This window comes from Anopheles gambiae, chromosome 3 (genome assembly GCF_943734735.2).
Source record: "Anopheles gambiae chromosome 3, idAnoGambNW_F1_1, whole genome shotgun sequence".
In the NCBI taxonomy this organism is placed as follows: Eukaryota; Metazoa; Arthropoda; class Insecta; order Diptera; family Culicidae; genus Anopheles; species Anopheles gambiae.
The window spans coordinates 93,204,174-93,214,948 of record NC_064602.1 but is presented as its reverse complement, the minus strand read 5'-3'; the positions used below and the strand labels follow the sequence as shown (position 1 = coordinate 93,214,948).

The window sequence follows — 10,775 nt, the reverse complement described above, 5'->3', positions numbered from 1 at the left end:
GGCTTTCGGCCTTCCATGTCAACTACACATCAAATAGATAGATTAAAGCAACAGCTTCTAAAAAATCGATCAACAAGGAAATCAACCGGCCTAGTATTACTTGATGGTGAAAAAGCCTTTGATACTATTTGGCATCAGGGTTTACTGTTCAAACTAATATCTAACAACTACCCTTCATACCTAGTGAAAATCATTCATTCTTTCATCACAAACAGGAACAATAACGTTTATATAGGCAACATTAAATCAACATCATTCACACCAGTAGCAGGTGTGCCCCAAGGCAGCCCATTATCACCACTACTCTTCAACTTATACATCTCAGATATGCCAGTCATGAAAAATTGCGAACAATACCTTTACGCTGATGATTTCGCCCTTACAGCATCTTCTAAACAACCTAAAGCAATAGTCAGATCTTTAAACATGGGACTTAGGAAGTATAGTAAATTCTGTATCAAATGGAAACTAAAGATTAATGAAGCAAAATCTGAGGCTGTTTTCTTCACAAGATATACGAACCGGCGTAAACTCCCTCAAAACAATATAAACTTAAACAACATAGCAATTCCATGGAAAAATTCCGTAAAATATCTCGGCTTAACCTTTGAAAAACGCATAACATTCAAAACCCACATAGAAAACTCCATTCATAAAGTAGAAAAAACCCTGAAAACCTTGTATCCATTCATGCATAGAAAATCAAAATTAAACACACATAACAAGACACTGCTTTATTATGCTTGCTTCAGACCATTGCTAACGTATGCAGCTCCAGTTTGGAAAAACTGTGCCAAAACTCATATAAAAAAACTACAAGTTTGTCAAAACAAATTACTTAAAATAATACTCAATGTCCCACCTTGGTACAGAACTAGCGATTTGCACTCAAGAACAAAAACATCTAAAGTAAAAGATTATATCGACAAAATATCCAGGCAATACATCATCAAATGTCAAATGAACGAAAACTCTTTGGTACAAAACCTTGCACTATAGTTCTATCAAAACATTAAAGCACTTAAATCCTAATGAATAATTCATCATTAATATATAGCTTAGGTCGTAGGATTAATGTAGGATTAAAATAGGTTAGTTAGGATTAGTTTCATTCAAAAATTTTGCTCGGGGGTTTTTTTCTTCTAATTTTTCCAACAACGACAATCCTAAACACAAAAACAAAAAGTTTAAAAATTCAACTTGGCAGGGCTAGCTAAACTGTTCAAACAATGAGGAAAGAAAACGAATTCGAACCCATTACAAATCTACAAGAGTACCCATTGTACACTGTACACAAATTTCAAATCAATAAAAACTACTACTACTACTACTACTACACGATCAGAAGAAACTGATTCGACAGGAAGCACCGGCGGTGATGGTGATGATCCAAAAAAACCAATAAATAACCTCAATCCTAAAACCACCTGCAGGAACCTGGTTGAGACAACCGAAGAAGCGGAAGATAAGAACACCAAACCCATAATTCAAAAGCATAAAAAAATTACAAAAAATGTCCAAGATGAAGATTCTGAAGAAATCGCACAACACACAGGAAAAACTCATTTTGTTTCACGATCAGTGATTCATACTCCACGAATTGCCGGAGAAATTAGGATAATTGTTGAAAAAACGGGTATACTATTTGACGAATTAATTAAAGACGGAGCTAGTACATTCAAAGATGCTCATATAAAAGGCACTCCATATAATCCGGATTTACATAGAGCTCACGTGATACGAATTATTATAATTTGGCAGAAATTAAAAGAATTAAATTTCGAGCTCTACAGAATACTAAGCACACACGCAGGACACACTCAAAGGGTTGACAAAATGTTTAATCAATGGGGCAAGAGCGGTGGAAATTTCGATTTGCGCCAATATGGTTGGATAAAGTTATTGTTTTCAGTAAATTTTTCTGCTGGGCCAACAGCTGAAAATCTAGCTATTTTTGAAACATATAGGCTACAAGTTATAGAATTTTATGATAAGGAGATTGGCGATGAGAAAAATTGTGAAGAAGCTGTAGAACAATTAGGAAAGGCAAAAGAAACAATGGAAAACACAACAAGTTTAAAATTGTTTGAAAAGGGTTTGGAGGGTTACAAACTTCAACATAAATATGAGAATCAAAAAATAAGCTATGAAACAGATCAATTATATGAACCAGAAGCATCAGATGAATTTGAAGAATTGTATGAAACGAAAGAGTCAGATGAATCCGAAGAATCAGAAGAATCGTTAAAATCAAAAGAATCAGATGAATCAGAAGAATCATGTGAAACAGAAGAATCAGATTATTTATTGAATTAAATTATATACTGATATTGTTTATAATAATCAAACGGTAGATTTTATTGATCATTAGAATTCGACAGATAGAGGGCGCAGTAACAGGCGAAATCGATCGGGCCGTGGATCGGTCATCTATATCTCTATAATAAAACTCTACTAAAGCCTGATCAGCGTTACTTTACAGCGGTAGCTTGGATTCTTTTTGATGAGTTAACATCCAAACAATGGCAATCGCTTTGGCTACGGGAAAGACAACGACGACTTTGTGTCGAGTGTTTTGAGAAACAAGGAAACAAAAAAATCAAATCACAGCTATAATTCAATAGTCAAACGCGTTTTCGTTGTTTTTTTGGGAATAAGTGATCTAAGGAACTGTCCAGGAAGCCTCAAAGTTAGAAGATAGGTGTCCTACTTTAGGTGGACATATCAAAATGTAACGGCAAAATTTTTACCGACCTGTAGGATAACCACTGGACTAAATAAACCATAGGATGACCACCGGATTCAATGACTGATATAGAGTCAAGTACTATTTTGGTACCAAAATAAACAGGGAGAAGTATCAGGGCTCGGAATAGGATCTGGATCTGTTCAATGACCCATATGGGATATGTTACAGGATATGTCGGAATCAGACCCAGGATCGGTCAGGGTTCGGAATTCTGAGGGTTGGAAATTTAAAGTCATCTATCTTGCATAACCCTGTAACCGGGCCTAATTAACTAGTAATACCAAAATGTAATTGATGTAATTGAAGAAGCACTGAGGGGATAGGGCATCGACCGTTGCGTCGAATGGGAACAAGAGAAAGGTGAATTAAGGAATAACGACAGAAGTAGTGCCCTTTTCCTCGCCCTTTAAAGTCCCGGATACAGGAGTGTTTTTTAAAGTTTCATGTCATTATGATGTCATTATGTCATTATGAATCTGTTAATTTTTTAGTTAACAACCAAAAGCAAACTCGCATCTTGTCTTTACATCAGTCCAAGTGTTCCAAGTCCTTATTATTGGATCAGGTAAACTCGTTAGCCATTCATTATTGTATGAAATATTTATCATTTTTCTTTTTTTCTTAACTTTACATTTCAGATTCAGTGACTTTCGTGCATCTGGCTCGATTTAACTTTAAATCTAGAATTTAAAATTAAGTTGCTTTAATGTTGACCAAATACTGTTTATATAGCAATGAAATAACTTTATATGTGGTGTGGGGAAGCACAATGTACAATGAAAAATTTATGTTTATTGCATAAGGATATTAATACGTAAAGGAACATAGTGAAGAATACCATTTCCTTCTATTAAATCATACACTTATTTTATTCACAACGACAATGAAGTATTGTGTTTCACGTTTACTTTCGGCTCTAACTTTTTTCTTAAACACCCAAACGATGTAATCTTTCGAATGTAATCGAATGTTTCACTTGAGCCGAACCTGTTCGACCTCTACTATCCCTACTCTGAATGCTGGATGCTCTGTCTGTGTGTTGGTATGCTCCCATAGGTGTGCCACTATGGACAATTCCTTACTTCCTGTTTCAAGTTCGATCCGGTGACAGGTAAAAGGTCTCGTTGCGCTATGGCAGTGATTTTTAAAATCGTGATTTACAGTATGTGTTCACAAACACACCATGTACACTCACCGGCTAAATGTGTTTGAGTATTCTTATACACATCTTATCCCAACAAAAAAAAATCGCTTTTCATTGGTGCAATATGTATAACTCAATTCCAAGTATGTAGGTATAAAATTTTAATACCGAAAAACTCCTATCTGTATCATGAAGTGGAATGTATTTCGCGAATGACCTAGCAAAAGCTCTCCGCGCGAATATTAATTACGCCTTGTTGACTATGAAGCATTGTACAGGAATAACGAAATGTGAAACGAAAGCACCCTACAGCGGGCAACTCTAATTCAATGACTTTTCAACCGGGCCGGTACAAGTGTTTGCTCGCGTCGGTGATAAAATACGAGCGAATAAAAGTGCCAACGAGCACGAATCAAACAAACGGTGCCATGACTAAAATGCTCGCAAGGTACGTGAAGCGCGTACATAACGCGCTTGGATCATGATTACGTTGCAGCATGCAAAGCGCTAGATTAAATGCTCTTACAGCCCCACCAAAAACACGCCAGACACAGTATTGCCTGCGCTAGCGCTCTCATCCACAGGGACAGGGAAGCATCGATTAAAATGCCTCCGTCAACGACAAGTCTGCCGTAGGCAGGCGTGCCTCCTTGATGGAGGTGAAGAGTGTTTTCCCTACCATTCGCACATTTCCAACCATCCAACTCTTCCGAACAGTTATCACTTTGGTTAGGATGTAAATGTCGCATGCAGCACAGCGAAGCCAGTGGGATGTACATTTATGAGTGATGGAAACCACGGTAAGCTCGTAAAGAAGTGGAAAGACTCGCGCGTTGCTGGATTTCATCGAGCGGTTGAATTATTTTGAATAATGTAGGATCAGCTACCGTTGCAAACCGGTGTCACGTTTCGTAAGATTTGAATGAATTATTTTCGTGCAGTTTATTCATGGCCCTTAAGCTTTCCGTACGGCCAGGAAATGCTGTGCCATTGTTTAGCGCTTTTGTATCCAAGCTGTAGCTGGTTTCGCGTTCACTAAAATGAAGCGAAGCAATTACAGAATGAAAAAAAAAACAGTTAAATTTGTTTGTCTTTAAGTTTCTGCATTGAACCAAAAGCACCACGGTCAATCAGTCACAAAAGTTTCGTTCCGTGTCAACACTACCAGCACCCTGAATGGTACAAGGTTCGCCCAAACAACAGGGTTAAATGCTAGCCCTCTCGTTTGCTAAATCGAAAGAGCAACCCGAAACCCGATACCATGAATTCCCGGAGACGAGATTCATTGTGGGGTTTGCACTTCAATTAAGCTAAACTTTTCACCCCCTTAACCTAACACACCACCTTTACCACCACCACCACCATCTACTACTTCCCGCATTCAATCACAAGTCTCAAAAATTGAATACCCTGCAGCCAGTGTGGCTGGAGATGAAGATGATTGTGAACTTTCTTCCTCCTCTCTTGCACACCTTTGACGGGTGCGGTGCCGTTGCCCCTTTGTGTGCGATCGGTTAAATCTTGATCAAAATTCATCCTCCTGTCGCTCGGTGGTTGAATTTCCGCATTCCTGGAAGAAGTGGAGCTTGCTGGAAGAGTGAGAGATCGAGAGAGAGGAATCATTTAAACGGCAACTCGTTGCACGGAATTAATAATAAGGATTAAGAGGAACTACAGCATGGATGGTACATTACTTGGAAGTAAGGAAGGGAAGACTCACTTCATAATGAAGCAGTACAATTCAAGAGCTCTTTGGAAGCTTTGGAAGTTACATCACTGTTTTGTCTGTTTTTCGTACACTTAATTAAAGGTTTTATAAGGTTTCTCCAATGAGCTTTGTGTTATTTTCTGCTTCATTTTGCTAGCTGGTTGCACTCTGTTGAACACATTACACAAATACATGAAATTATTGGCAGCACTGGATGTAGATGACAGTAACGAAATGATCTGGACGGTCATTCCTACCCACTGCTAAGCGCTTGCTTAACGTCACTCAACCGTGTAAGAACGCTCAAGATAAGTGCATCTCAATACACCGAGTGGTGTCAGCAGCAGAAACTCCGGGATCGATATTGATGCTCTGTGGGGTGGAAAACTATCATTTCCTTACGATACAATTTCCTTCCTACGCACACACACACGTACAGACTAGCACTACCCAGAAAGAGGTTCTGAGTTCCAGGAAAAGCATGTAATTAGAATAGGCTAGCGAGGCTTCTTTGCCATTGATACGGGCTCGATTGGTAGCTTCTTTTATCGTGAAACATGTGAAACATAATTAATGAGATCAATTAAAACATTCCATTTCGTTCTAGGTGGATAAAGTAAATGCATAAGAGTCGTTGATGTGAAAAGAACCCCGAAAGAAAGTGTAATGGGAAAAGAGCTTCTTTTGATGAATAGTAAAAGCTTTGGCTATGTGCATATTGTTATATGTGGAATGGCCTTCTTCCTTCTAAGGCATAGACATAAATCAGAAATACTACAATGTACTAAATAATCCAAAGAAACAGCTAACGAAACGCAAACGCTCAACTGAAACAGGAAGCCTGTAACGAAGTTGTGCAAAAGTTTATAAATTGACACACCATACCATTACCGCGCTTGTTTTATGCCTGTCCGTCCCAGTTTTAAGGTCATTGTGCCGACCAACCAGTTCGTTGGCTCATTAATAGTGCGACAGAGTTGGCCGTCGGTGTCGGCGGCTGCTGTCGGTGACATGGGTCTGACAGGTGTCCTTAAAAATCGGAAAAACCTGCGCACCGAAGCACTCTGATTGTCCGAAGCTGGAGAATGAACTGGCACGAGGCCAATCAGCGAGAAGGGTTTGGATACAGTTGTTACGGATGGAGGAACGAAACGAACCCAAATTAGCATGGCAAAGTGTGAAGCAAAAGGATTTTGCGATGATTTTAATGTTTTAAATAATAAAACATGAAACACAGTTGCGTGTTACGAGTGTTGTAACGTTGATATTCTTGGCTAACGTTGTTATGTCAGTACGCTAGACGATAATGGGATACTTTAGCTCCCGTGTAAACCATTCCAAAATGATGCTTTAAATACTTGAATGGAACAACTTGCCGTACACTGCAGCTTATGCTGCAAACATTAATTAATCAATCAATTTTACCCCATCCCAACCGTGCCCATCTCTTACCATCGGTTCTCGTTCGTTCGATCGCTTACATGAGCACACTTGACGGAAAACCACCATGATGTAAGCAAATTAATTGCCCTTTCCAGTCCACTGACGAGCAAGATGCAGTCGGTTTCTTCCTGCCAGGCAACCACGCTTACCACGCACTGCTCGTTAGCATACAAAGTGCAACCAGAGTGGGTGGTGCGAGATGCAAATCAAGTATACAGCGATCAAAACTGCAAGCGAACTAATGACATTCGATTTCCAATGTGCTAGGACCGCATTCTTCAGCTTTACTCGGCGTGGCGGGTCTGTTGGGCAGTTCAATCTATGCTATCTTGCATCGCGCTTTATGGTGTATCCGTGGTGTATTGGTGAAGGAATACAATCATTAAAGAGCAACTAAACCAACAACCAATGCTGAGTGACATACAATAGCACCACAGCACTGTACATCATTACGAAGACTGTCAAATCACCGTCAAGCCAAGCGACAAGCGACGGACACCGATAAGACGACAAAACCTGTCATATTTTTGCGACCTAACAAGCGCTGACGGTTAAGTTTCATGCAACATTCATTGCTACCGAGCTAAAGTTTTTCTTTCTCTTGCAGAAAGGCATTAGTCAATGAGCTGGGGGGAAATTCGATCGTATAAATTGACCGCTGGATGGATAATTCATTACTTTGCTATTGCCTGTCAATCAACCAACAAACGTACTGGGCCTGTTTGTTTCGCTGAAGTTATGTATTCATTCCAAATTCACGAGAGACTTCATGTGTGGTTGATGGTTGGGTTATTGAGTTTTGCGGAAAATAAGATTCGTTGCTTGGTTGGTAACTTCTTGGAAATGGGAAGTAGGCAGGTACCGGACAAAAAGACAATTCTCGAATTTTCATCACAAGCTCTAGGACGTACTGTAATGACAAAAGAGATTTTGAGACTACTGCATTGCCTGTACCTTTCACTGGAAGTATCTGTGTTAAGCAATCGTGCACCGTGGGAGGCTTCCACTACTTTGCAGTGAAAAGCGGGCCGTGATGTACGCTTGCATTCGGTGGCCACTGTTCCAGTTGATTGGTTTCTCACGCGAAACCGGAACCCTGCCAACGGTTCAACGAGCAAGCGAACGCTTTGATCCGTTCGAGCATGGTTTCGTCCCGTCATCACCGGCAGCTGGCAGGCTGCAGCAACATTTTCCACCACGTGCAAATGCTCATAATCGCATTAGTGCCAGCATTTTGAACCTACGCCAGCTGCTGCTGCTGCTGCTGCTGCTGCCGTGCTACCAGCATAGCTAACGATGCACGGGGAGGCTATAGCAAAAGGGTAAGGATGCTGTTGTACCCTCCATATCATTTCTAAAAAGCGCCACTGAAAGTATTTGCCGGCTCTTCATCACCGATCGAACGCTTATTGGTTTTGTGGCATGCGTTGCTACGGAGCAGCGTATCCGGTTCACGTGTTTTAGTAGGGTTGTAAATGAGGAAAATTGTGGTATTGCGAAACACCACAAATAGGGACGCTAGCGTTTTCGGTGGGCTAAATTCAAACGAAAATGTAGATCTCGTCTGTTATTTTGACTGTAGCAAACGTTTGATTTGAGCACCAAATGGTCGTTGGAATGGAATTCAACGAGCATGAAATCACATGATTCAATTCAAATAAGTTTTTTTCAAATGATAGAAATGATTTGATTTCTGGTACAAAGGGAATATGTGTGCTATTGCGAGAGTTGTAGGAAAATAAACGCATTTCCAATATGCCTAGTACATCAAATAATCGCATGCCAACCGACAGGGATGTAAATCGCCGTCAACAAAGCTCCCCGACTAAACAATTCAGTTGATTTGCAATTCTTAAAAGCAACGAGATCAAAAGAATAACAGAGCGTGCTGCCTTCACTGCATCGACAATCGTAAATAAAGGTTTATTCTTTGGCTTTTGATTACATTCTCAGCACTTTGATGTGCAGAATGTAAAAATATACAAAACTTTTTTTTACATTATAGTTGAGTTTAAATGTGATGTATATACTTTTGTGCTTAAATAATGTATTCCGAAAATTAAGTAAATGTTATCTAGAAACCCTCGATCTTGCAATCAGTGAGTTTCTCCAGAGAAGCATCACTTACACAAGCGGTTACCCCGAGTACTGCAGCAGCTCAACTCGTACCCCAGAGAGACATCGTTAAAGTGCAGCCAAGTGCAACACAAACAGGGATAATATGCATCATCGAAACGTTACATTTACCCCCCCTGGTACCGCTGTCTAGTGGTTGTAGCGCCGTTTTGTGCATCCACAGCTTTTGGTGTGAGCTTTTGACAAAGTTTTGTACAAACAATTTCCCAACCCTTCCATGTCGGCCGTGTCAAGTGCAGCAGCAGCGGATGGCACGGTGGCACTCATGATTTACTACTTCGGTGTGGCATTTTTGCCACAAGTTATTACCATCCATCCAGCCACCGTACGGCAAAGTTGAAGAAGGTTTGCTTATGTGTGCGCCACGTGACGGTTGTGACATTCTTTTTGGGGTGGGTTTTTTTTGGGAACGAGAACGATGACGATACAACTGCTCCACTGCTCCACTGGAGATGCATTCAAATGACAATGAATGGGGAAAGTGAGCGAAATTTGTTGCCGACAGCAGTAGATATACTACTGTGGTGAGTGAAGCTACATACAGGAAAGAGAGACTTAATTTCCGGCAAATTGACTCTATTCTTACACAACCAACTCCTATTCCAACAAGAACTTTGCCGATTTCACCATTTTTATAGATCATTCAACTACTTGGCAAAGATGATTATGAAGACTTCTAGCTTCTAGAGAATGGGTGCTTACTAAAACTTTCTTTACTTTAAACAAGAACTGCTGGTGAGAGTCTTGAAACAACCAACTCAACGCCGTCCTCTTCAACAAGCGCTTCAATGTTCGTTTTGTTAATTGGCACCCGATAAGAATAGTAACACTAATGAAGTGTTGTTTGATTCTTCATTTACCACGACAACCACTCACACACTAAAACAGCTCACCAACAGCTTCACTAGAGTGCCCTCCAAAAACCGACACAATTCATAGTCACAGCTACTTGAGAGTTTCTGCCAACAGTCAAAGAAGGCGCGTCGACTTTATTCTCGGCCATGGGCAGGACTAATTGCGAATCCCTTGAACTCATTTCCCGGTAAGTTAGCACTTCAACTGAAAGGGCCACTTCAAACAAACATCACAGAGTGTCCTTAAAGGTTGTGATGTATGGTACAGATTTTAATTTTCTATGCGATTTGTTGGAATGTCCCAACTATGCGGGAGCTTGTGTTACGTACAATTCAGTTTACATAGTACATTTTAACAGTTCAAGCGGTTGTTCAATTGATGTTACCTGATGTCTAAATCTTGATTAAAGAGTGTCAACGAAAAATACAAACACATAAACCAACACCAACCTTTTCGTTCCCACCGACATGCCGAACGGTTTCCAATTAGGTTTGCCGAATTTATGCTTCCCGAACCTTAAATGCCGCTATTGAACGCTTGTTCGCCCGCTGCATTGGGGGTGCAGCAGGGCGGATGGTACGCTGGGAGTGCAATTAAAAATTCCCTAATTAGATTCTACCTGTTTGGAATGGAATTAAGCAACTTTCTTGACCTACCAGGGCCCGTCCTTCTTCTGTCGGTTTTTTACAAAAAAAACCTCTTTCCCAGTTTCCTTTGCCATACTAAGCGACGAAACCCGA

At 40.3% G+C, this 10,775-nt stretch overlaps 1 long non-coding RNA gene across 1 annotated transcript; it reads left to right on the top strand.

Moving 5' to 3' along the window:
- Positions 1–1,329: 1,329 nt before the first annotated feature.
- On the top strand, positions 1,330–3,637 carry LOC133393270 (uncharacterized). Its single transcript, XR_009766061.1, has 2 exons — positions 1,330–3,314; positions 3,388–3,637. It is a non-coding gene; the product is annotated as an uncharacterized LOC133393270 (long non-coding RNA).
- Positions 3,638–10,775: the final 7,138 nt, after the last annotated feature.